A 27,876-nucleotide genomic window follows, 5' to 3' on the forward strand; every position below is an offset into this window, starting at 1 on the left:
CTTAAATCAGTAGCACAAAACTGGAATAAATAAAGTATGTGACCTACAAAAAAAATAGATCATAAGTGGCTTGTGTGTCATTGAAGTGACTTCATAAGAGGAAATCACACCAAATATCACTGAACTATTTCTATGAGTTTGATTACAAATCATTCTCCAATGTAGGATCGGCAGACTCCTATTAGAATATCATATTTCAACAATTGTCTCCTACTTGTGAAAATTCCCCTGAGGTTTCCCAGCTTTGACTATCAGCGTTACTGAAATACTATATTCTTTGTTGAGGTGTGATTGAACAAAGGAGCTATTATAGAAAATAAATTTCTTGTAGTCGATATTATGATGCTAGCTATAAGACAGAAAACACAGAGATAGAATAAAGTTTGGAAAGAGTTACTAAAGGTTACTACAACTCTGATTGGTTTAATGTGTAAAATGAGCAAATATATGAACAGCCATGAACAAATAAAAATGTTGCGAGTACTTACTTAGAAGGTTCATGTCTCCTCACTCCAATATATTACAGATTGAAGTGGTCTGTTCAGACAGAGAAGGTAGGAAGTACTTGTAGAGCTGCAGTATGCGCTGTGCATATTCTGCTATAACAACTTTCTTTCACTCTCATCTACTAACAGACCAAATGTAATAAACATTTCAGTCCAAAATTCAGACAAAAATTAAGACTCCTATAGGGTATGGCCATGGATTTCTTGAGTCCAGGGCTTTTAAAAACAATATTCAAATAATTGTAACCACAATGTACTGGTTTGCTTTCAGCAACTAGTACTGATCAATCTTTAGAATTGACGTATGTTAGTGGGCTTCAAAAGTTTATTTTAAAAAATGAGTGCGGCAGGGATGATAGCAACGATCACAGAAAGATATAAACGCTATGCAAGGACAAAGGGCATATATTAGTGCTGAGTTCCTTCCAGCACTCAGTGCTCAAAAATATGAGCTTAAATGTCAGAGTTTTGTCAATTCTCCAGGCACTAACATGCCTTACAACACTGGTGTGTTACTACAGGCCAAGTTTATCTGAACCTCACTATTTTTAAAAGCAAATTTCGCATGGATACAGAAAAGCCTGAAAATGTGAAGGATGCATCCCAAATTACTTTCCGTTCTTAGAGTTCATGACTAACTCACTCTCATGACTGATATATTTGACTCAATTTTTACATGCTGAAGGCAAGCAACAGTGACGTCGGCTTCTCCTGATAACTCTTAGTGCCTCCCACCACACCTTATCAGAAATTCATAAGCATGCTGCTTACCTCAGTAGTCAAACCTCCAAGGCAAGGCGGCAGAGATGATGTTTCTGCCCACAGCTACCTGTCTTACTCTTTTGGCCCAGACGAGAACAGCTACCTGCATTTCATCCACACAAGTTTATAGCCCACCATCTCATCAAAGCCACTTTCAGCAACAGTTTAAACTTAAGATACTGAATTGCATCTCAGTATGGGCACACATTCCTATATCCGCTGTCCCTGCTAGAGAGGCAGTAGCTTCTGGCTAAAAGGCAGGACCAAAAGCTGAATATAAAGACTGGGTCAGAGCAGAAGGGTAATCAGGCCTGGAGTCCTCTCTGAGAGCAGGCAGCGCGAGAGGCTGAGAAAAACAGTATAATGAGCAGTACTGGTATTTTATGAGGCATCTCCAGGTTTGCACCCTCAGATTCAGCTGACAAGCACCCTAGGAACTTTCTGAGCTGGGCATCAGACCCAGATCTCTGTATTTAACAGATGGTGGTAACATGACAGCTAATATATTACCAGAGTTCATTGTTGGCCCTTGCAGCACTGTTACCCTGTAGCCCTGTAATACCATATTGCCATCACTAGTGACTGGCTGTAAGCCTTGTAGGGTGGCTTGCAAACCCCGATGACTTAGGCTTTTCAGGCTTGCTTTGTCTGAACTTTTCTTGACCTGCCTGCAACTTTGTTTTAGCCTGCAATTAAACTTGGTTTAGTCTTAACAACAATTTTTCCAACTGCCCAGATGTCTGTGGCTAATTTGTTTTTACTTTTGTTTATCTTTGCGTGGTACCATCATTATTTTACAATTCTAACACAATGATGTAGCGCAGAAAAACACAGGCCTGGTATGATAGCAGAGGACTTGAGAAGCGGAGACACAGGACAGAACGGAGTATGAGCATGGGATAGAAAGAGATAGGGTACAGAACTGATGCTTGGAGGCACTGCGGACAGCTCACCCATGGTCACTTAAAGAACTGCAGACTTGAGGCTGGACAAAACCGGTTTTAGAGGTAATAAACAGAACAAAGAAATAGTATCTAACGTGTATGTAAGGTACCACATATTGTAAATTCAGATGTAATGAGGAGCTGCAGACCAATGAAGAAAGAGCCAAGTTTAAAAGCTTGTTAGCAAACATAAAAATGACCCCAAGTGGATCCTAGAGTGACGAAGAAGAAACTATCAACATAAACATCATATTCCCCCTGTCAGCATCTGAAGTCCTTTAGATGCTGACAACTACTGAAACATCTCTCCACATACCCACTACCAGAATGAACCCAACTTAAGACCCAGAGGAGCAGGGGAATGGTGAGCATTACAGCAGGACAAAAAGGCAGACACTTTGTATGTTCAATGACTTTAACTGTATTGTTATTTGTTGAGACTTGCCCCTGTACAGAAGCATTCTTTCTTTTCCTGTAATTATTAGATCTGAACAAGTAATGAGTCCTGGATTAGACTGTAAACACTTTAATTATAATAACAACAACAACTTCTTGCCTTTAGATTTAAGGTGTTTTTCATCTTTGCCCATAAAAAAGATATTGAGTGTAACAGCACAGGTATGGAATTTAGTGCCATTCTTCACTGTTTACTTGTACCAGCAGACGCTGTTGTCATCCAGTGTTTTAGGAGAGAAATTTTTCAACAGTTGGAAGCACTAATTTTACTATTTCCAGCTTTTTAAGGTCATGCAGATCTCATCTCTACAGCTTAATTTAGAGAGTTTTTATAGACTAAAGATGCAAGAATGAGAGCTAGACATAACATTGTCAGGACAGTTTGTGATCACTGGGATAACATCCATGCTCCAAGCACAATCTATTTGCTTCCACTGAAAACATTAAATGATCATCTGCCCCACAAAACTGTCACGGTGAATCACAGACGTCACTGTAATGTATCTTCGTCAAATGACTATTTTAAAACAGTAAATGTCATAAACCCAAACTTTTTAACTCTTTGAACCGCAAGAACTAAGAAAAAATGAAATGGGACATTATTAAACTCTTATATCAATAGCTTTCAATCTTTTCTGATTGAAAACTCCCTGAAAATTTTACAGAAGAACCCTTTGGTACAAGCTAATTTAAAGCTACTGATCGTAGGCTTGCTTTCCTCAGTCTTTTCCCACTAACTTATTTGCATAGTTCACGGACAATTTAAAACCACCAACTTAAACATTGTAAGAATCAAACAGTTATTTGTCAAGACTAATTTTTTTTCATTTTACTTTGTTTCCATCTGCTCATAACTACACAAATTATTCACCTAACATTCTAAATTCTTCCATGTTTGGTCTCAATTTAGAAGTAAATTTGTGTTTGGAAAGTGTGAGCTAAAGCCTTTCTGGGCATTTTCCAATTCTGAAAAGGGAAAGTCTAATAATAACTTGTTTATCCAATTAAGAAAAAAAAAAGTAATAGTTTTCAACAAGGAAAATAAAAACAAACTGTAACTGAAACCCTACATGGCAAATAGTTCTTTATGAGGTACACACTTACAAAAAAACCCAAACAAGCAATTTGCTAACCCAAATAAAAGTGAGTTAAAGAAAAATCTGAGTCCGGCATTACCTATGGGGAATGAAGTCTAATGAATGAAGCAAGTCTAATGAATGAAGGAATAGGAGACTAGCACTCAACCCAAGCCCTGGGGATCTTTTAATACTAAAGCAACAACAGTGTAAAATCCCTATGAAAATTCAGGCTACTAAAGGATGATGCAGAAACAGTGGTATTAGCATGCATTCAACAAGCACTTTGTTAACTCTTCTATTCTGAACAGCTCTGTGGCTAAGTATCTGAGGGATGTCTCTGTGGTAATACACAGATTTTAAGGAGAATTCCACACGCAATGAGCTACCAAATTGCATCCTTATCTTGGCTATGAAATTATCGAAGTGCTAATCAATCCTGGGTATGCAGCTCCTTTATTGGTTCACAATAAAGACTGTGAGAGCCAAAAAAATACTGTTCTCTACACTTCTGCTGCACTACAAGTTTTTATATAACTTAAGCCTCACAAGCAGTTTAGCTAATTTAAATGATTGGTACTGTAAACTCCAATCTTACAAATGGAGGAATGTTTTCAGAGATCCAGAGGGGGTGAAAAGGTATAGAAGTTTGACTGCACAGTCAGGTAGAAGGTGCAAAAGTTAACATATTTATTAATATTTCCATTTCTAAAATATGACCACTACACAAATGGATAGGTTTGCTTGCAGTTAAACTGTCATAAAAGCAAACGGCATGAAACTGCAGCTATATCTGCCTTTTACAACGGTAGATAAAATTACGTTGCCTGGGAGTGGACAATGCGGCATCCAAATAACTAGTGTTAAAATACATTCTCTTTTCCTCCCCAGTGACATGCCCAGGTCACTCCTGCGTAATCGAGAATAGAGTTTGCAAACACTTATCCAAAAGGTTTTTCCTAATGTGATCTGTCATATTGTAAAAGAACTCTTTAATCTGCCAAGATTACAAATCAGATTGCAGGAGTCAATAGCGAAAAACATACTATGAATTTCTCCTCAGTTCTGGAAAAGCCATGACCATGTGGTAGTTGCTGTGTCTCTTTTTGAGGCACCCCTACAACCACAATCTTTTCAGGTCTCATGTTCAGATTTTCCTTTTTGATCACTAATATGGAAACTGACCTCAGGACAGTTACTCCTTTTGTGCTATATGATTTCAAAGCCAAAACATTAAGTTACAATATGCCAGTGCCATCTCTGTAGCGATGGATGCAGCAGGATATAGAAAGGATCTTTCCTGCTCTGTGAGGCTCCTATTTAGCATACTGATTTTGTCCAGTCTAATGAAAGATGTTTTGTAATGGATGCCAAATACTTATTGGTGCTCCTGGGGAAGGGAAAAAAAGGACAGTTTTTAAACAAGACCAAGAAGAGCTGCTCCAGATGACTGAAGCTGCACTGGGAAATTACAAACTGCTTTTACTTTAAGACTTGGAGGAAATCATGATAATTTTTTTGTCTGTGCTTGCCTCTTCCTTTCACTGCATAGCAAGATATCCAAGCTCTCAATTACAGACAATCTCAAGTACCAATAAGTGCATTTCTCCATAAAGCTGAATAAACATCAACAAACATATATGACAAAATACAGTCACTTGACACCACTCATACCCAATGCTCTGGGCATCATTTTGTCCATGGGGATCCGTAACCACTGCTCCCGGAGTCACTTTTGCCCCCAGCTGTGCTTTCTTGAAAAATCAGTCCTTAAGAACTTTTTCTTTCCATTTTTCCTCCTTGGCGTCAAATACTATCTGAAAGCACTCCCAACTTTCCTTCTCAAAGAAATAAAAGACTGTGTGGCAGGGTTATTGGACATTATAACTATTACTTAACCCATCAAAGCAAATGGGCCGACACATATAACTGATTGTTTGTCTGAGGATAAAATGTACCAACAGGCACCATACAAAACAAAGCTGATTTGTCATACTTATGAATCCAAAATAGAAAAGGCTTTTCTTCCTGTTATAGTATAGTGATTTCAAAGCTGATTCATAGACAAATATCAGTGAAACAAACCAGAAAATATTAAGTTTGTAATTCAGAAACAAAATGCTACCTTTCAAGCTATTACTAAGTGCTACATGTGTCTGATATGTTTACAAAACACATTTTTTCAGAATTTCTCTTCAACAGCCATTCAAGTGTACTGTTAAAGAACTCACCTTGAACGCGCAAAGAATTCATCTGTTTGAGAGTGCATCAGTTAACCTAGAACATTATCTCCTACCTTATTGTTCAAGAGATTAAAAATCCCCTAAAACTCTGATTTCTTTTTACTTAGTTCCTATTTATGTAGTCTATGAACTGTAAGAGAATAACAAACAGAAGTAGTGATAACATATTTTTCACTAACAATGAAAACACAAGAATCACTTATATTGATATATAACTGCAATCCTATGCCAAGCTTAAAGCTTCGTAGACTGGCATTTGAAAATACTCATAGATCTTCTAATAAATATTCAAATAACATCACAAAAAAATCCAGAGAACTAAACTAAACTATTTATATATATATATACACATATATACATACACACATGGAATTAGAAAGCAAGAAAGTCCTCTCCCAGTAACAGTGAATAGAAGGAGGATTTAATTAAAAATTTGTTTTTGCTGTATTGAGACAAACAGAATGGAGTCTGATTGTTTATCAGCTTTTCTTTATTCCCATTACCAACCGATTAATACCATGATATTCCAATCACTAATTCGATACTCTTTCATTTTGGTTTTTAACAGTTTTCTTTCCTGATGCTGTTACTTTATTTCTGTAGGGAAGGTGTTAAATTTTTTCCTTTCCTAAAGATTATTCATTTTCTTCATAGTATAGTCATAGAGTTCCTGTATTGGCCCGGGCCCATGCATTAAAAGAAAAAGAACACAGGGAATCCCAGGAATAAAAGTGTTGAAAATATTTCAGGAGTGTTTTCCTTTAGTTTCTGTTGTGGTAGTTTAGCTAGAGAAAAAGTTTCCCCTCTCTTTAGACTGAAGACAAGATCTTTACCCCACACCTTAAAGCCTAAAGATGACCTTTAAAAAAGGAAAATCAACGAAAGGTAGCTGCTTTTCCTCCCACCACCCATAAAAATCATAGTTGGTGCTTTGGTTCAAACAAGTTTAGCTTCTAAAGTCAGGCCTTGTTCATCAAGTGCTAACAGTCTTCACTGAAGACTAAGGTACCTGTCTGTATTAATGGGCATATTTATTAAATGGAGCCTGGCTCCCTTATGGGATGGAGCTTTGTTATTATGGATTCCAAATTCCATGAATTCCAAAATTATGGAATGAAGCACCCAACCAAAGTGGTGGAAACACCACTATCCAAGATGTTTCCAGGACACACTACCAAACATGTAGGTTTACACAGCTGGAGTTTCCTCCACACAACCATTTCTCTCTACACCTCCACTTTGGATGTTTGAGAGTATTTGGCAGCTGTCTGGAACAGCTCCAAAAATCACCTTATCCCAAATCCCAGCAACCTTCCTTTAGACAAATCTGCTTATGTGAACATGCACAATCACAGTGAAAATGTCTCCTTTCAGAAACACCAGATCAATGCTCAAATGTCCCACTAAAAATAGCTTAGTGCTAACAGCTGAGCAACACCTTTTTTTTTCTTTTTCTTTGTTTGCTTATGTTAACATGGGCAAAAATTCAACACTAAAGTACAATTTCAGACAGACTATTTTTTAAATGCTTTCAAGGAGAGTAAACTCTCACAAGGGTCTGAGCCAGAATACATCTTTCAGACTATCTCATCTTTGTGTTTTAGGCATTTCTGGGGTTAAAGTCTAGCAGGATTTGCACTAAGATTTTTTTAATATGGAAATTACAGAAAAATCTTGAATAAAAATATTCCCAAATGAATATATCTTTGTTTCAAAGCAAAATTAGCATGAACACATTTGAAGAAGAAATTCATATTCTCTCTGTCATGCTTGCCTACAAACCCCCAGAATACCTTGGCATATTTTATTTTTAGTTTTTATAGCATATAATCTATCCAAACAGAAAAATTTACCATTAAAAGCACCATGACAGAAAGATCCAAGTAAATTAGAACAACCTGTCTTGTACTGCATACATTTCAGCAGAGATACAGTTCACATAGACCCTATTTCATTGTACAAAATTATTTCATTTTTTATTACTGTTTAAGAATCTGTTTGAACAAATCATGAGGACAGTGTTTACTCTGACTAAACACCATGCTATGAAAATGTTAAGCAAGATGTATACTCTTTGGATGGGATTCACTTCACTGAGCTGTACTGAAGTTAAGCAAAATAGGCAAATAGTTAGAATTGAGTACAGAGAGATAGGAACCTTCAAAAGGTAATTCTTTCTGACTTTTAAACAGCTATCTTAAGAGACTAGAAACAGGATTAAATTTGCACTCCAACATCTCATGTTTAATAATGTTCTAAAACAGTTCTTGGGCAGACCAGGGAAGTATTCCAAATCTGACAATACTCTTTGTCTCTTCATTTGCACTTATTTCATCCATCCCCTCCCCAAAAAAGAAAAAACCCAAAACACTGTGATGGGAAGGAAAGGTTTGCTAGAAATTCCTCTATTTCCTTTTCTTCCTCAATAGAAGCGTAAGATGCCTTTTTCCTGAAACTTAAAGAGGCGGAATTCCATCCCTGATCATCTTTTTCTTCTCCAGCAACCTCTTCAAATGATGTTCTTCCAATTTTTCTGGCCATCCTTATAAGTGACAGCCATGTAGGCCTGAGATGCTCCAAGTGTTGTCTCTCAGGAAGAGGCTTAGACAGATTTTCAAATTAAAACCCCAGTTTACTAGCCAGAAAAACATGACTTGGTACTAAATAAAACCCAGAATACAGAAAAAAGGCCAAACCTAAACTAGGACAGATTATAAATCTAAGGGAGTTGACCATGACTCTAATAAACAATAAACCTGAAAAAGCACTCACACATTTTCACTCTTATCTTCTCAGTCCTCCCTCTTGCCCTCCATCCTCTCAGACTGTTTCCAACAGAATACCCCCTTCCAAACTATTGACAATTCAGTCCATAAATAGTATTTTTTCTTCACTGTGGCAATTTTCCAAGTAAGGACTGTGAGATCATCACACGATTGTTTTTACCACAGAACAATAACGACTTAGTACACTATGTAATGATTAATTAGAAAGCAGGAAAAAAAAAAGAGAAGCCATACTATTCTCTCCTGATATTCTGCTATGCACTTAAGAATCTCAGAAACACAAGCTAAGCACTTATTAATAAACAAATAACTAGAGAACTAAACATAACATTGCCGGAAGTACATTAAAAGGTTTCTCGCAGTGGCATTTCCCTCCTGTTATTTTACCGATAATTCTGCTAAAGAATGACCCGATCAATGTCTTAATAGCTGATAAAGCCACTTAGAGCCAGTCAGGATTTGCAACAGAGCAGAAAGCACATTACTCACCCTTGCTGAAAGAATTCAGCTCCTTTTCAAACCTGGTGTTGGGACAAACTAGCATCTAGACAAAGGACAGTTCTTCAGCAACATACAGTTAAAGTTTAAGCATTTGTCAAACTAAGGAGATATCTGGGGCAAGGGCTGTCACTGACTGTAAGTACTGCACCCGTCATTTGTCACGACAGACACATCAGGGATCTTCACAGTTTTCGCTTCAGAGCAAGCTTTTCTCTCAATGGTCACGAGTTTACTGCCCAGCAGTCTGTTTCTAAAGGTATCTTTGTCATAGGCTAAACTTAACATGCCTTTGTCCAGCCCTACAAATTCACTTGATGCCTGATTTATCCCACAGCTTTCCCTGTGCAGTGCAGGGAAACTGCAGGGCAATGCAGTAGACGGCAAGTATCACACTATATGAGTGATCAAAAAGCACAAGGTGCCAAACAGCCTAAATCCAATGAATCCAAGCAATCATTGCTCTTCATAAATCTTTAAGCTCTTCCTTAGATGTACATCAAGCATTCTTCTACTGACTATTGTCATATATTATGGGATTATCACTATGCATATCTATGTCAGTTAAATATTTTATCCATATGCTAGGTACACACACAAACTCCAGTCACTAAGAAGCACCATATATACTCAGTTCACATCACCTCTAAATCATGTCTGGACATTTCTGTTTCTGTATCATAAACTTCCTATAATACCATATTGTTACACATAGACTTTCTTTAGTCTTCTGGTGGACTAGAGACATCCTGCTTGTTAGCTATCACCTAGCTGATATCGGCCACATTCCAAAGCTCCCCATGACCCCAGCAGCATAGCTGCAGCAATTACACCCATTTTGTTAGTCTTCCTGACATATCCAACACAGCTGTTTCAGACCTCTCTTGTAATATCATTCCTTTGATCATCCCTGCAGCTTTTCTCTGCATCTGAGACGCACTGAAATGAAGTTTCTTGGATATCGCAAGAAGTGTTGCACATTTATTCCAGATCAGGTCCCAGCCCAGATGCACCCAGATGAGGTGCCCTCCCTCAATTGGAAATACCTCTCCTGTCACTTACCTTGATCCTATCCATCACTTTCATGATGGTGTCAAACTGACAGACTAGAGACAAACTCGAACCCACTTACCCTCACATAGGCCTTTCTCCTTCAAAATGCTCCGTTGTTGAACTCCCTGTTTGTAGGAAAAGTTGTTGTACTACTTCCTAAGCTGAGGCTGTAGCACAATCCAATTTCAGATGTTCATCACAGATGCCAGAGTCAGGTGCCTAGGCTCTGCTAACAGTCAAGAGAGAAAGGCAGGAGTTGCGTGCCTAATTAAAAATCTGCCTCTTTCCACTGATTATGTAAGAACTTAGGACTGCTAATTTTGACACCAAGGTTAAATTCAGTAAGTGAATTCCTGCCAGTGTGTGGCCTGACAATTTGCTGGGTTGAATTCCATCCCTTTAGTATTACCTAATTGTACAATTAATTGTATAGTCATTCCACTGGAATGTACTGGAAATTAATATCCTTCTCCCATCAGCAAGTTTCAACAGCCTGCTTTCAGTACAACATAACAACAAAATCAACTCAAAAACAACAAAAAAGCCTCAAGAAAACTAAGCAAGTCAAATCCCAAAGAATCATTAATCTCATATACCTACCTCCTGTTATTTCTACTTGTGCCAGTTATTTGCGTGAGTTTATGCAGTTCTTACACTAACCTCATCTTCCTCCACCTTGAACAGTAATTGTGATGAAGCACCATGTTAAATGGTTCAGTAGAATCCAGAGAGACCAGATCTAGCACATTTTTTCTTTTTCTAGATAAACTACTTTCTTATTAAAAAAAGATACTAGGTCAGTCTGACATGACCCATCTTAGCAAAATAGGTCATGTTTCATCCTCCTTCCACTCAACTCCCATGTCTTTAATTATTCACTCCTTCAAAAAATTTTCTAAGGTTATTAAAGTCAAATTAACGAGCCTGAAGTTGTCTAGATCACATTTTCGATTTCCTAAGACATATAACATTTAATAGTATCAAGTAATAAAAATCCTCTAAAAAAATCTCAGTAACAGATCTGTATTTTCATTACATATAAATAAAAGGTACCTCTAAGAAATTCCCAATTTGTGAATTCCCAATATAGCAACTTAAAAAGTCACTCTGACAGCCAGAAAGTCTGACTGCTTTTAGAATAGGGGAGATGCAAAAACCAGGTCATGCTTCTAACATTACAAAATGCTGTGTGAAATGATAAGCAAAATACTCAAGACTTCCTGAAAGCTCCTGAGATCCCCAAATCACAAGATATACAGCAAGATATAGCTAGGACCCTTGTTTGACTTGATATGGAAAATCCTAGTGAGAATCTGAGATGCTTCTGGGATCTCTTTTACACAAGCCTCTTTAAGAGCTGCACGGTACCTTAGATTCCCATCATTCAGTACAATGTCTTATATTCACAAACTGTTGGGTATGTTCATGTAGACTTTCCAATTTGTTGGGTCACTCAAACATGCGACATCTGAAAAAGTTTTTGTGCCAAGGCATAATTTTCTTGACAAAATTTAAAGGCTTTTTAAAAGGATAAATACACTATCCAGTTCAAAAAACTTGTTCGATAGGATGTATGAAAGTTTTTTCTTTTTTCCTTTTCTTGTTTTAGCACTTTTGTACCTCTATCAGCTTGCCACACACATACAAAAGATTTGCAAAAAATACCTTAAAAGCATACAAAACATTCCCTTAGTCTGCAATTTCAAACTCTTTTTTTGACCCAAACTGGCTTTTCTATGCCTTGAGCTGAAAGCAATCATCCTGTTAAAAGGTGATATTTGTGCATGTTGCCTCCTTCAGGCAAATTGGGCCTGAATTTTAAGACACCTACTTATTGATTCATTCTTCAAATAGCAGAAGTGTGAGTTGTGCATCCTGGTGCTTTAGAAGTACATTTGTAGCTGTGTGTACACATCACACAACATTCAAAACAGGCAGCCAGTTAAGATTCCTTCTGAATATCGCGGCTAAAAACTTCTACTTGGGGTCTGCCTAAGTTAACACTTACGGGGCACCTCAATAAACTCTGGTTCAGCTTAGGGGTAGCACATGAGAACATGCATAAATATAAGCTTCGGTACTACTGAAATGAATGGAAAAATCAAGATTTCTCCTGATGCAGACTTTAAGACTGACTTGACTTCCTCGGAGACCTCAGATCACTGACAACTGCTCCTGACTTCGCCAAGGGCTTCAAGTACTTGGTGTCTACAAAGGACTTTTATTGAGACGTCTGAGTTCAGATTAAAGATACATATATGAAAATATGACCTCAGGTATTTAAAGCCCATCTTCCCTGCCCTCCCAAAAGTTATGAAAAATCATGCACTAAAGCTAAAAATAACAAGGAGCTTTTTCTTCTATTTATTCTGCAGAGACTAGCAGGCCGGCAATGCCCCAGTCTGAGGCATACTATCACTGAAGATCTTTGTCTTTTATGACAGTGCTTCAAGCTATTGTATTCCACCTAGCCTTGGAGACCATACAGAAAGTTGCCAAGTGTTGGTACTGCACAGTCAGACCTTTTGATGTATGGAAGTTGGGACTTGAGGACCCGCATGATCATTTCCTATCTTATCTTCATGGCTATATGGAAAGTGACACTGGAAGTAGGAAATGATCCATATGCATAGTTTCCCAGAATGAAAGTAGGATGGTAGGCAGCTGATTTTGAGGGTTGGTTTAGATGGTTCGGATTAAGTGTTAATCCTCTCAGTATGTTTTAGTGAAATAATTATTCCTGAAATCCTCATAATGATTCTGTGGTACTTCATCTATGTATCTCCCAGGGATAATGCTGAGATTATTAACAATTAGGTACTGGACACTTTGTAATTTGAACAGTGTAACAGCTTTATAATTAAAATGCAAACACAGGAGTAAAGTGAATATGTTACTGAACTGAATGTAAGCTTGGATAGGATAATGTTCCAAACATTTTAAATGCCTTTATTTAAGAATCATAGAGTCATCGAATTGCCTAGGTTGGAAGGGACCTTTCAGATCATCTAGTCCAATCATCAACCTAACTCTGACAAAACCCATCACTAAACGATATCTCTAAGCACTATGTCTAGAGTAGCATTTAATTCCAGAAAACCCTTAATTTATTTTTCTGCTTGCACAGAACATAACGTAGGTTAAATACTCGTAAAAAGAGACAGAAGTCATCATAGTAAAGAAATAAAGTAATAACCCACAGATCATTGCAGTCTCCAGACAGTTAAAACATCTGAAATTCTGCTGCCGCCTTCTCCCTAACTCTGTGTCCTCTACAGCTGTTCTCTTTAGCTATGTATCATCATGTCCTCTTACCCTTCTTTCTGTCCCTCTCCCTGCATTCAGGTTCTACTCAATCTGATCATGCCTTCATTTAAGGTATTATTCAAACTCAGTCCTTCATCTTTGTCCTTACTGCTAAAGTCACGGTTAACTCTGCAGACTAGAATTAGCAGCCTGAAAAACACCTAATGGAATATAGAACATTATTGAAAGGCCAAGTGTCTTACATTATGCAATAACTGCACAGGTAGTTACTGCAATTATACATACCAACCCAGCATGGTGCTTGCAATTGATCTAGCACTAACAAGAGGATGATGAACATGATGGTCTATGAAACAGGATGACTGCACGTTTAACACAGCCATGCATTCACACATGGTCTGCTCCGCATTTTAATATACTTTACAAACCCACATGAAGGGAAAAGCAAGAGGGGAAGGAACAAACTAGCAAATGCTGGTTTTTGTTAAAAAATGTACTATAAAAGCAGATAGTAAACTCGCAGTAGAAGCTAACAGCAACAATGATAAAGCACCTTGCCGTGCTAATAGCAATTACCTCTCCTTAGTCAGTCACTCATGCCGTTTATCCATTCATCACCCATACCAGTACGTGCTTTAGCAACGCACATTTCCTGGAGATGTCACCCAAAGAACTGACTGAAGAGAAAGCAGGGACTGATAGTTAAAAAGGGTGCCACAGGAGATAAACTCTGTTTTATACACACACACTAAGGAGCCTCAATTCAAAAAAGTTATGTGGAGTTTTACATATGCAACAATGAGTTTGATTCTTAATGAAGAAGCCACTAAATCGAAATCAGTTGAAAGAAAATAGGCACCAAAATACCACGCAAGCAGGCAAACAGAAGTGGGTGGCATTCTCTTTTCTTTCTTTCCTATTTTCTCTCCAGACCTAATCTAACACAAAGCTTCAAATGAGTAGTGGGATCTGTCTAAATGGAGTTGATTGCACAGCCAGGGCCATATTTGAGAAATACTTAATTAGGATGATATGCTGTCCCTGTAGGGGAGCCCCAAATGCTGTTTTTTTCCTCTACTGTTATGGATTTCTTTGAAAGTGTGGAGACAGACCCCACAGAGGAGAAGACATAGCTGTCTTGGGGAAGAATGACAATTCTTTTTTAATTTCTTCAGCAAGAAGCAGCACTGAACTGGATAAAGATGCAGGATTGCCCCAGGCATATCTTTTCCAATGCAGACAATGATTAATAGAAGAAAGAAAGATTATATGAATGACTAGTATTACTGCAATTCCTTTTAAGTTGCAGTAAAACTAGCTACAGGGTCTGGCAACACTAATTTGCTGCTGGCAACTTCGTCCCTGCCTTCCTGGGATCGAGAAAGATCTGTAAGTGCATGCCTGATTCCCAAGTTATTCTTCACTGAACGGTTCAAGATGGTGAAAGGAAAAAATTACACATAAACCCCTGAAGCATCCCATTGTCCACTGTATTCCATTCCGCCCCAGTTAAATAACCCAGTCCATGGTATCGACCACTTGCTATAATTTCAGGTGTAGGCACAATCATGGCAGCACACCTCTCTAGACTTTTCAGTAATTGATCCTCAGTCTGCATTAAGACACACATCTGATACAAGAAAAGCAATGCTGCACAGGAAAGTGCATTTGCTGTCTCTGTCTGCTTGATCTTACAAATGAGCTTGTTCTACCTTAGTAGGAGTTGGGCAAAAACACCTCTGAGAAGTCACTACTGTTCACCACTGATTCTACTCCAACATTCATTCTTTGCTGAATTCTGTAAAAGGGCACTGGGGGCACCAAATCAGAGATGCCTTTCTCCATCTCTGTTCGCCCAGGATGTTCGAGGGAGGAGAATTAAGGAACCATCAGATTGCTCTTATGGTGGAAACAGGTGACAAATATCATCCTTTCAGCATAGGCTGTACTTTAAATCTTACACTTTTCCGGAAACATATCACTTGTTCAAAGAAGAACAAATGACTAATGACACTGTCACTAGGTAATGACCTACCTGAGCTTCTGTGGACAAGGCACCCAATGATAGTAAAAAACCTCTGGCCACAGTACAAAGCATAGGGTAAGCATGCCACTGACACTAAATGTATGATCTTGTCAGCAGTTCATTATTTCTGAGGCTGAAGTTCTTTTGCTTTATCTGCCTCTAATTTATTTAATCTTTGAACCTTTGCATTCAGTGTCCACAGATCATCACACATTATAGTAACAATCACTAAAATTATATTACCTTACTCCATCTTTCACTGATGAAATTCGGCACGTGCATCCAGTTCTTTTTTAACAAAGTCTGAAAGACACAAAAAGGACAAACTGTTTCTGACTGAATGGATCCATATAAACAGGACAGTAGCCTAGGAAAAACATTTTTTGGGAAAGCAATAAATATAGGAATAATTTTTTAAAAAACTAAAAATCTGTAAACAATGCAGAGTGTTAACGTTTTATAACATAGCTCCTTTAACATTTGAAACAGAATCTGGACTGTGGATCATTTCTGAGGAAAGAGAACACAAGAATAAAGTCAAAAGAGAAATTTCAGAATTGGGTACTGTTAGTGTAACATTTTACAGTTAAGGACGGTGATGTATATCTCCCTTCTACTATATTAATCAAAATAAAACACATTTAACAAAAATACTTTTCTATTAAGTCTGTAAAACACTCAATGCAGTTACAGTATAAAAAGCTCAATAAAGTAGCTACTTCATGTCACCAGCAACAATCAAGCTCTCTCCAGCACAGCTTCTCAACTTGGCTACCTTATCCTGTCTGCTTATTCCAGCTGCAGTCAGTGCTGGGGTCACCACAGGGCACTGCAACTACTTACCCAAGAGGATGCTCCATGAAACAGAAATGCTAACCCAGCCCCCTCAAGCAATTTTTACTTCCTGCAGGTTCAGACTGAATTCAGATACCACTGGCAGGGAGATCTGAGAGTTTCATTTCTTGCTGCCAACACTCACAGCTCTTCCATTGTGACAAAGAACATAGTGTCCTTAGCCATACCAACATCACTCACCACACATAAGCAACAGGCATCTTAATGGTTTTTTTCCCATTCAAGAAGTATAATCAAGACATTTCCTAGCATGTTTTATCCCATAAAACAGTCAGTCCAGAATCCTTACGCAATTTCATTGTCAAACAGATACCAAACAGATACACAAACCACATGGCAGGAAAGTAATGCAGCTATACATGAAGGCTAACTTTAATCTGAAAAAGCCACAGCTTTCTTAGGCTCACTCTGTAGCCAGCCGAATCCAACATGTATACCACTTAATCCACCAGCTATGGGGGTTAGCCCCTGAGTGAGACACCAAGGTGCACGGGAGGCTCCCCATCACACTGCTGACAGCTGCTTCTGTTCTGCCTAACACAGTTGTCACACAGTATTGCAACACTTCACCCATAGTCTTTTCTCAGCCCCCATGGTGATCTTAAGAAACAACCATTACATGAGGGTACTGTTCTGAATTTCAGGTTTACAGTTTCTGAAATGATGCAAGAGCTGTGTTGCAAGAACTGTGCTTTGTAGTGGTAAACTAGGAGCAGGTGCCTCACATCCTGGCATGAGGGCAGCTGGGGTGTTGGATAGTGCAAAACCTGCCGGGATGGGAAGTGAGGTGAGGTAGACAGACAAACCTGGCACAGTGCTGTCCACATGGGGAGCACTGCTTCACTCCAGAAGCAAAGCCAGAAGTAAAGTAACACACAGTATAAAAAAAGTGGGCATCGGGATGAAGGAGCAAATGGGAGAGCAAAATGTGGATGAATCTGATGGGAAATGGGCTGGGCTACAGGACAGTCCAAGCCAGAAGCCAGCTGAAGATGCCAGCTCACCTCCTCAGCCTTTGACCTTGAAGGCAAGAGACAGGTTTCCTCTAATGTGGTCCTATCTCCTGCTATAGCCCAGACATGACTACCTCACATATATCCTTTTTTTAACTTATTTTTTGATAATGACATGAAAATCCTGTCAGAATGAAAGAGAGTTTATGTGAATCCATGCAGGCTGCATGATTGCCCCTTGGCAGCATCACAGCATCTTGCAGGCTGAGACATTACAGAAGAGCAGAAGCCAAACCCAACAAAGCAGCACTAGTGTGTTCAGCCCACTCTGCTGAATGATTACTCCACTGCACTTCTCTTTCCAAGAGGGAACCTGTTCCTCATCAAGAGATAGTGGAGTCTGACTTTACAGAATAATTCAGGCTGGAAAGGATATTCCAGCTTTCTGCTTCAAGCAGGGTCACCACTCAGCTCAGACAAGGTTGCTCAGGGCTTTATCCAGTTGGGTCTTAAAAACCTCCAAGAATGGAAACTGTTCAAGCTCTCTCGACAAACTGTTCCACTGCTGGCCTACCTGTTATTACAGGTGCCACTGGAACCCAGTAGTACAGTTATTTCACATTTTCAAAAGCATTATAGAAGGAAAACAATAATGTATAAGCAATTGCTTGCTGCACAACTGATGCACCACACACTGATCTTTCTGTTTCACACCTTCACCTCTCTATTTACACTCAGAATCGTAGAACAAAGACCTTAATTGTGTACCTGGGAGTTAGCAAATAATTCTATGGATCAAATTTTTTATCTTAAGGCCAAAACAAAAGCTTTTCAACTAGTATGCTCTCCAGGACAACATCAATTATGATTTTTAACCTGAAATATCTGCCATTTTGCTACAACAGTGCGTGTTAGAAATCTTTGACTGTGGTACCACAAAACTGGGGCAAGGCAACAGGTTCCTATATGGAGAAGATACTTCTCTAGTAAAATATATAGATGGGGTGAATACATAAATTATACAGTAGGATTAAGAAAGCTAAAACTTTAATTCACAGAAAAATATACTGATTGGTCATAAGAAAAACACTCCCTTAAAACATTAAATTCATGGAAGACATACATCAAATAAACAGTGTTCTGAGTTGTGATGCAGTAATTAAGGTGCAATTAATCAGTTTACAGTGCTGTGTGTAAATATTTGGAAAATCAAAACTATCAAAGAAGAACCAGGTCTGAAGTAAAAGAAATAAGATGAAGTTAAAAAGGATTAAGACAAAATGACACACTACAGACTAACAAGAACTTCTGCTACAAATTGGGAGCTTATCAATTGAGAAAAGCCAAGAAGGAAAACCTCTGTGTCAGACAATGCAGACACAAAAAGGGCAGATACTGCATTAGGGCTTACCAGCCAACGTTATCTTGTCACTACAAAAAGCAGCAATGAGACTGAGGCAGGAACACTGGCTACAACAAGCTAAACACCGCTCAGCTCAGTCTGTAACGTGTAGAGAAAGGCTTATGAGGACAACAGAGAGTCAGCCTCCTCAGAGCAGACCGAAAAATTGTTAAGCTCAGCAAAGTGGAGGCTGAGATGAGTTACAATTTGCTCTCAAGAAATACATGACAAGGTCTAAACACCAGAAAGGCAATAGGAAATTAACCAAATAACTAACCTCACTGGAATAACAGCAACCAAAAAAGCTAGTTTAACCACAGAAAAAGTTGGTTTCCTTATAAAAGGAGCATTATGCTGCCGTTAAGACTAGACTCAACCCATCCAGCCCTACGCTTCTATGCACTCATCAGCAAAGTATCTAAAATTTCTTACAAAATTACACCTCTTCACAGAAGTGAAGGCAGCTCAAGTTTTCTTCTCTTTTCATTGTCCAGGGTGAAGGCAGAACAAACTTGAAGTTCACTTCTATGACTGTCAGTTCAGATGAGAAGTTACGAAGCATTTTACTTACCCTGGCTTTTGGAGAGTTCCTCAATGAGGACAGAGACATCTGACATTATGTGGAGCTCTTTTCAGGGTTAAATGTGATCTGCAATAGTTTTTGGCAAAGTCATTTACTATTTTAAATCATTTTTATGTTGTTAAATTCAGTGCAGGCACACAAAGTTTCGATTTGGTATCTTTCATAACTTACTTTTAGTATAGTTATTTTTCTTTTTCCATTCTGAAAGCAGGGCACGTACTGTGAAAGCTCCTAGACACCATGAAAGCTACTCAAAAAGCAAGTCACTGCCAGCCACAGTCACAAGATCAAGGGCTGATACAATGGATCTGCTACATTATAACCCTGTAATATACTGAACCACCATTCACCTTCAGGACATGTAATACAAATACTTAAACCTGGTTAGTTATTATCAATTTCACTTAAAATGAAGAAATGAAAATGGCAGAGATGATAAAAGGAATCTAAAAATCCTATTTACAATACTATGACAAAAAATTACTAGTTCTGTGGTCACAGGCAAATGCCTTTCATCTCCGTGGCTTAGCTCACACATCTGTAAAATAGAGACAATGCGACCTAGTAACTACATCAAGTTTCTCTGCTGCGAGTTATATTCGTACCTTGCTCATTACCATCAGGAAGTCACACCCATTTTGCAGAGCAACGCTAGAAATCACACACTCTAGCATGATGTGTTTTAAAATCAGTCTGTCCGTGAGATTTTTAGAAAAATATTGCAACATCTACCTACCAACCTCCCACTAATCTCCCTCCTGCTCTGCACCCCATGCTAAAGGCAACTTCAGTTCTTCAACTACATTTCTAGAGTCTGCCTGAAGCTCTCCTCTTTGAGACAATCACATTTTTTATTTGCACTTCAATTGCACTTTAGTAACTGATTAAGAACCACTAAAGTGCTAGCTTTAGCCATAACAATGAAATTGAACACCAGCAGTACATGCCCAGGTAGTAAACCCAGAGAGTCCAATGTCACTTGCATATGAAAGATTCTAATTGGGCACCAACTCAAGCCCCTCTTTTTCACCCTACATTGTACAGTTTTTAAATTATACTGCCCTGTAATAGCACTAGGACCACGGCAGAGTGTGGTAATGCGCTACTGCAGACCACACCAAAGCACCAGCTTCTTGGCATATTTTGCCTCTGGCCTTCTGCATTAAGAAATTATGATGGTAGAAAATAAGATTCTTCAAAGACTATAGAATGTTTTTGCTTAATTAAAACCATATAGAAATTGTTTTGTAATTGACTGATGATGGCAGTTCAAGCCTTAGTGCCTGTTGCCAGATTTTAAAAGCCATTCAGATCCTTCACTGTAAGGAAATGATATAGAGTGAGATTCTTTTTTTCCCCCCAATTGCTTTTACTTACAACCCGGGTTACGACAAAAACAGAGGAAAACACCCGTTCTCAATTAAATCTGCCACACCATTATTCCTAAATACTGCATAAAATGAAGCACATGACACTACTCCCTGAGGAGAACCCTCAAAGTGTGATACAAAACAAACTTAAGAATGACAGGGAATGTAATCACTCCAGGGAGGAACAAATGACTAACCCTTTTCCTTTGCAATTAATTGTGGTGTCAACATCTCTGAAGGGTACCCGCAACCCACGACACCAGGTGTGATTTTGTCCATTAGTGAAACAGAGAAAAACAGAGCTAGTTTTCTAGCTTTGATAGCTTGTATCCAGGCACAGTCCAACAGGCATTCTATTCCCATGTGAGTTGAGCCAACCTAAGCTACTGCCTCCCATTGCTTGTCCTCACTTGTTGGTACAACCTAAAATTATTCTTCTTCTTCAAAAAAAATCCCAACAAAACCAAAAAAAAACACCAACAAAAGCCCAACTCCTCCCCCCACCTCAAATACTTGGACAGAAAAAAAGAGCAAAACAAAACAGTTTGCAGAAGGTACAATTTAAACCAAAGCACTCTGACAGAACCAAGCTGGGGAAGGATTATATTTGCTGTTTATGCTGGCAAATTTGAGGAGCAGGAACCTCTGCAGTGGACAAGTAGGTGAGGATGAGCGACATGACAGTACAGCTGCAAACTAATGCTCATTCAAAGCAGTTGTCAGACCCAACGTAGCTCAGAAGACACTTCCTGTAAACATATTTTAAAGGCTCAAGTTTCCAATAATCAGCCCACAAACCCAGGCAGTACATTCTTTTTCTAGGTCAAGATAGTTATGACCCCTGCTACAAACCTCAAGCAGACAGAAGGTAGAATATACTGTGTGTCCTGCTGTGCTCTGTCTGATCTTCTCCTTTGCCTTGTGGCAAATAAAATGCAGCATTCTTTAAACTCTTTTATAAACTATGTATAGTTTCCTGAAGTGTTCCCTCATATTGCACATTTTGAAGTACCAGTCTTGAGGATTTTAAAGAACATCAACTCTCTTCATTCTGAGCAAATTATTATTGTGATCAATGTGGCAACTCTTCTGCAGTACTAACTTACACAAGATGCTATCACCATCATATCAAAATATGTCTCACAGAAAAAGAGGAAACTTGCCTGTCTTGATCTGACTTCCTCAGAATTATTTCAGATTTGCTTGCATTATGTATGCAACCTGTACTTTCACAACATTACATTTTCATCTATTTTCAGCTCCTGGTTGGGAAGAAATAAAACACGTATCTGTGACTATATCTGTATCATTGGCTGCAGCAGTACTTTAGCATTCCTAATACTAGGTTGTGTTCCTGAATGAGTAACAACTTCTTGTTGGGCAAGAAACACAATCAAAGTTTACCTTGCTCTGCACCTGATTTTCATGGAAAGAAAATCACAGTACACGCCAATACCTCCCCCAGGTTGAACAAACATGGAGCCAGAATCCACAGAATGCCCCGACATTAGGTCTGTTCCTCAACATCGTCACATACACAACTCCACAAGTCAGCCTAACAGTGCTGTCCTGAAAAATGGGAAGCGAGGAAAAGATTACAAAATACAGTCTCAAGGTCAAACTGTTTTGCATTAGTAGATCCTGTATTTCACATTCTATTTTAAATATTAAGGAGAAGCCCTGGTTTGCTATTACAATCCAACCATTTACTACGTGCTTATGCAGAAGAGGTGAGGTGTATGAAGAGCACTCCAGCCATGAAACGTGCAGCACAGTATGGGGAAATCTAGGCTGCATTATTAATTTTTGCATATAAGTAGTCACGCTTCTACTGTGAAGACATTGTTTTCTTGCATCCCAGAAATAGAAATCACAGAGGAATGGGGGAAAAAAAAGTGCAAGTTGTAAGGAAGTTGGGAAAGTTGTAGGGAAGTTGGGAAAGACGTCATACTTTAAAAAAAAAATAGCTGCAAAATATTACACTCTTTATCTACCACAGCCCTCCCAAATGCCTATTTGCTACCTTCCTTTTTTCTGTTAGAAGCCTTTTAGCGGTTTGCAAATGCTGTTAGTGACAAGTAAACACGGTGCTAGGAAGGAAAGACTCTTCCCAATTATTCTGGATGTCTTGCTCATGACAGGAAGGGGTATCAAATCTTCACACAAATTGAGTCAATTTACTAGCAAGTTCTTGTCTGCTACTCATCACAAATATAACATCAGCTAAGCCGATCTTCACACTGATAAGTGTTCTGCCCTCCATTTGTCTTTCTGCTAAATTTTACATAAAATTGGTATTCAAAGACACCCCCACTTTTTAAAGAGACAATTGTTACGTGTGACAAATTGTTTCTAGCCCTCAATAAAATCTTACCAGTGGCCATGTGATATTTTTTTTATTTTCCATTAAATTAAAGGTTGTGGGGATGTTTACATAACTGAAATATACATCCTGCTAATGAGCACTGAAAAGAATGTTCTGTTCTTCTTGAGCTATTAGGAAATACTTGCATCCCACAAAAAAAAGGCAAAGCATTTACAAGGTAGTCAAAATTCAGACATGGTGAGTGTTGAAGCCAAGCCCCTCCCTTCCTCACTTCACAAATGCACACACACTAGCAGCCTCCTGTCACTTCCAAGCACAAAAGCAGCTGTTTCCTTCAAGCACTCCCTGTGCAAATGGAAGTTTACCCTTCCACATGCCCAACCAGGTCCCCTCTCTCACTGGCTTTCTGTACCCTGAAGGTGCTCAACCCCTTCCCCTACCCCCTAGCACTGAAATGACAAAAGGATCTTCAAAAGGATCCTGTGAGAGAGCTCTTCTTCAAGGGGAAAACCAAAATACGCCAACTGCCCCATGCAAACTGCCAGCACCTCCACCTCTCTCTGGGGCACAGAACAGCTGGCAGAAACAAGGCTTTCATGGCAAAAGGGGAGGAGAAGGGGGCTGGATGGGAGGAGCCAGGAGGACTTGCTGCCTTGGCCTCCCACCCACAGGCATCTCTGCCGTTCACAATCCAGCCTGCCCCACAGGCAGTAAAGCCACGTCTCACCCTGCCCACTCAGGCCCACAGGAGCTGACTGCTCGGGGGCATTTGCAGTTTCACTATGGAGGAGCCCTTCGATAACTGATTCAGTCTCTCTCAGACCATATCAGTTAAAAGGGTAATAATACTTATGTGTGTTAAATTGCAAAAGACACTGGTAAAAGGGAGGCAATAAAAAAGGATGTAATTTCACCATATAGCAAGAAAGGTGACAAATTGAGGTCGTAGCACAGGAGACGATTCTGTGTTTCACTATGATCCCTCCAGCCATGGCTTTGTGAAACTCACCAAAATAAGTCTCTTGAGCACCTCTTGCAATGGTAGTGTTGGTTTCACTCCAGAGACAACACGTCTGGATCCTCAGAGCGTGGATTAAAACACTGTCAAACACAATTCCCTTCAATTCAACTCCAATTTCTTACTTCAATCTGTAATATTGCCCACACCCTTAAGTGGCTACTTCTATTTACCATGTATTTTAGTGAAATTGCTATAGATAAACTGATTGTACAAACTGTGAACATTCAGTAAACATGGCAAAGCCCAGTAGGGTCTCTCATGGGATCCTCTATAAGACACCAAATCGTTTCAAGACGTAAATTCGTCTTGACTAAAGGACTAAAAGGACTAAAAAAAGGACTAAAACTTTTGCTTCTGACCAGTAACAAGCAATACCTAGTGTTGGCAAAAAGCAAATTTCATGACAGTATGAATGCTTACTCACACTATGCTATAAATTCTAAAAATGGACAGTCTGCAAACAAAAGCACTCTCAACTTACTTTCTGACATAAGATCAAAAGAAGTTTCTCTGAAATTCATAAATTTGAGATCAAACTTGTCCTGATTCCCTTCTATTCCCCAGATGAACTGCAGACTTCATAGGAGGGCACCAAGAAGAATCCCCTCTAACTCCCCACTAGTCTTTCTTTCCAAGGTCCATTTCTCGTCTAGTTTGCAAGTCTGCCTCGCTGCATATGCGCTGGCAAAGGAGTAGTCACTTTTCCATGCAACTTTTCTGTGTAAAATCAACATTCTGTAGAAGTATCAGTGGTTTTAATATCACGTTCTCACCAATGAGTCTACAAAGCTATAGGACAATAATTAGAACTCTTTCTTATGCAGAAAAGTACAGCCACAAAGGCCACATTCTTCCTATTACTCACTACCTCCTGTTTACCAAAATACAATTGAAAGCCATCCACTTATTTCAGGAACAAAGAATAATTTAATGAACTTTTCCCAAGCACCCACATTTGAGGGAGAGTTTATAACAGAAAGACCTCACTGTAGCCAGCTCAACTGCATGTATTTTTATGTCATGTATTCACAGCCACAATACTAATATTTAGTGATAGCAGTATTCAGGATGCAATCCTTTTCATACAAATCCTCCATACTAATGTACAGAGCTCAAAAGAGCTCTTCTTGCAAGCTTTCCTGAAACAACAGAAGACACTGTCAGCATGAAGTACTTTAAAAAGGTAGAATGTACTTTTAAAAAGGTGAAATATATTTTAGAAGGTTGAATCTCTCACTAAGTAAGAACAAAGAGTTGTAAAAAGGTCACAAGGCCCTGTGAAACTAGACACTGTCAGCATGATGTACTTTAAGAAGGTTTCATGTCCTTCTATGTGCATTAAAAGAATCAACATTTTACCATGTTGGTCCATATGTCCTCGGCAGAAGCCCTCCCAGCTGCCCAACAGAAATAACATCAATGCCAAAGAAAAAATAAATCTTTTGCTTTAAAGTCAGACCATTAGCATCTATTTCTGAAGTGAGACAGAAGAAATCTTTTATAGCAGTTTGTATTTCAGAAATCTGGGACTTAAAATGCACTTACCTATCACACACAGGAAACCTGATGAAGTTACTGGCTTCTTAGTGCAATCTAGAATATTGCAGTGTTGTCTTTTTTTTCTCTCTCTTTTTTTTTTTTTTAAATCAGATTTGCTGCCCAAATAACCTGCAGAAATGGACATGCTCTATTATTCACCTCTGTCTGTAAGCAGCTCTGCCATCTGGCACTAGAAAGTATTTATCTAAAAAGTAAATCTGAATTAAGGATCACGAACCCACTCCTTTCAAACTGTGTTTCACCTGAACAGACAGAAGGTCAATTCACAGTCATGTGAGACATCAAACCTACCAATTCACTACTGTTTGTTTAAACCCGCACAGCAGACTCAGAAGTACTCTGCTGCTTTAAAAGATGAAGCATCACACTGAAATGAAAACTGAGCTAATCCCAGATTTCTGCATCCCTATAAAATACAAGGAGAATTCAGACAGAAATAACATGTCATCGTAATCCAGGCCATAATCTCATTTAACCAGAGCAAAATGAACTATTTTGCTCCAGAGCAGGTCAGGGTGACTATAGTCACTAAGGACTAGTCAGGTGGAAACACAGACCCTGAAGGCAAATGAAAGGATCATCATTGCTATATTCACAGCATAGGCTGCACCCTTCACTCTTTATTTAAACTAGCACGTGCTCAAGAATACACAAGGGTTTCAACAGACAAACATAGAGACTGTGACTTTTTCTGTGTGATACAAAACATGGCGCAGTGCAATGAGGTGGGAGACCCTCTAACATTTTGGGCCTTCCAGGGCAAACAGAATGCTTCACCACCTCCTTCTGTGCCCTCCTGGTTGAACTGCTCCAGGATTAAGTGAAAAGCTTTTCAGGACACAGTATAAACAAACATTTAACAGTTCTTTCCCCCTCCTCTTTAAAACCAGGCAAAAAAATCTAATCCAAACAAGAAGACTTATTCAGAAAACAGGAAAAGCGACAAAGCAGATGCCCTCTAGATGTATACACGTATAGATATAAAAGACCCCCAAAACAACTCATGTAAAAACTGTCATTTCTAAAAATTAGGCAAATAGAAAGACGAGTTCTCCAACAAGATGGTTCAGTATTGCAAACAGTGCTATTCATACTGCTCACATGCAAGGATTTTATTCCAATATAACTCCAGTTTCCAGGGGCTTATTTCTAACATGCAAAAAAAGAAACAAAAACCTGTAAAAAACCCAACTCAAAATTTTCCCCTCCCTCCTTTTCAAATTAAGATTTGAAAACAGAAATGCTGTGTTGTTCTGTGACACGAAGAGGTACTACACAAACACCAATATACTGCTGCTTTTTCACATACTGCAGAGTCCTCTTTCAGAAAGTCTAATGTCAAACAGTAAATCACCATATAAAATATGGCAAACATGTTTTGTGAAAAAAATAATTATTCAGTGCATGGACCATCTTCTACTCTGTGTAAACATCAGCATCTGATACAGCAGTGCTCCAGTTTGGGTTGGTCATTAGGTAAAACTGTAATACAATCAAAAAATCACCCATATTAAAGATGATTCATGTAAATTTGTTTCAATAACAGGAATGGATTTCCCCTAAGTTCTTCACCAGCCATTTAGCAAGGCCAGCTATAAATCATTGCTGATGTAGCTTTTGTGTAAAATAAGAGAGCAGGTGCTTCCTCCCACTGAGGTCTCAGAGCTTCAAGAATTTGGGAGAAATGCTTTAATTTTCTCCATGCCCCTAATTTCTCCACTGACTACCCACAGCAACAGCTGTGTTTCCTGCAGAGTCATTTCCCCCTGCCACGGCAGGGAGAGGTAGAACAGGATGCACAAGGACGATGCCACTGCCCGTTTTGAAACTTCTGCTCAAGGACTGAGGAAGCAGAACCTGTAAGAGACCAGAGCTAATCCACCAGCATTGCTTCCCACGTGCCAGGAAGGCAGACGTCAGGGTCAGAATTACAGAGTTAGGGCATGACCAGAAAGGAAGCCGCAGAAAAAAGCAGCAGGTTTTACAAAGAAAGAAACAAATAAAACGACAGCTGAACACCCCATCTGTCGTTCACAACACAAGCAGCAAAAGGGAAGAGGCTAGCCTAGGTGGAAAACCTACCAAGAATCATTAAACAGGTTACAGGAGAGCAGCTGAAGTGAGAATGGAAAAAGGGGGCTTAAATTTCAGCAGGAAGTTCACAAAGGCTTCAGCGAGGGCAGAGATAA

At 39.0% G+C, this 27,876-nt stretch overlaps 1 protein-coding gene across 39 annotated transcripts in view; it reads right to left on the reverse strand.

The window, feature by feature from the left end:
* Nucleotides 1-27,876, reverse strand: part of INPP4A (inositol polyphosphate-4-phosphatase type I A) — a 133,261-nt gene that overhangs the window by 60,333 nt on the left and 45,052 nt on the right. For 31 of the 39 annotated variants that reach the window (XM_074608639.1, XM_074608649.1, XM_074608652.1 and 28 more), the window contains one exon: nucleotides 15,861-15,920. The exons of 1 other annotated variant lie outside the window; for it this stretch is intronic. The gene's annotated coding sequence lies outside the window, so the exon portion shown is untranslated. Of the gene's footprint in view, nucleotides 1-10,403; nucleotides 10,554-15,860; nucleotides 15,921-19,398; nucleotides 19,477-27,876 lie in introns of all 39 variants that reach the window. 7 more of the 39 variants (XM_074608499.1, XM_074608552.1, XM_074608782.1 and 4 more) reach the window with 3 other exon arrangements.

This window comes from Larus michahellis, chromosome 1 (genome assembly GCF_964199755.1).
Source record: "Larus michahellis chromosome 1, bLarMic1.1, whole genome shotgun sequence".
NCBI lineage: Eukaryota > Metazoa > Chordata > Aves > Charadriiformes > Laridae > Larus > Larus michahellis.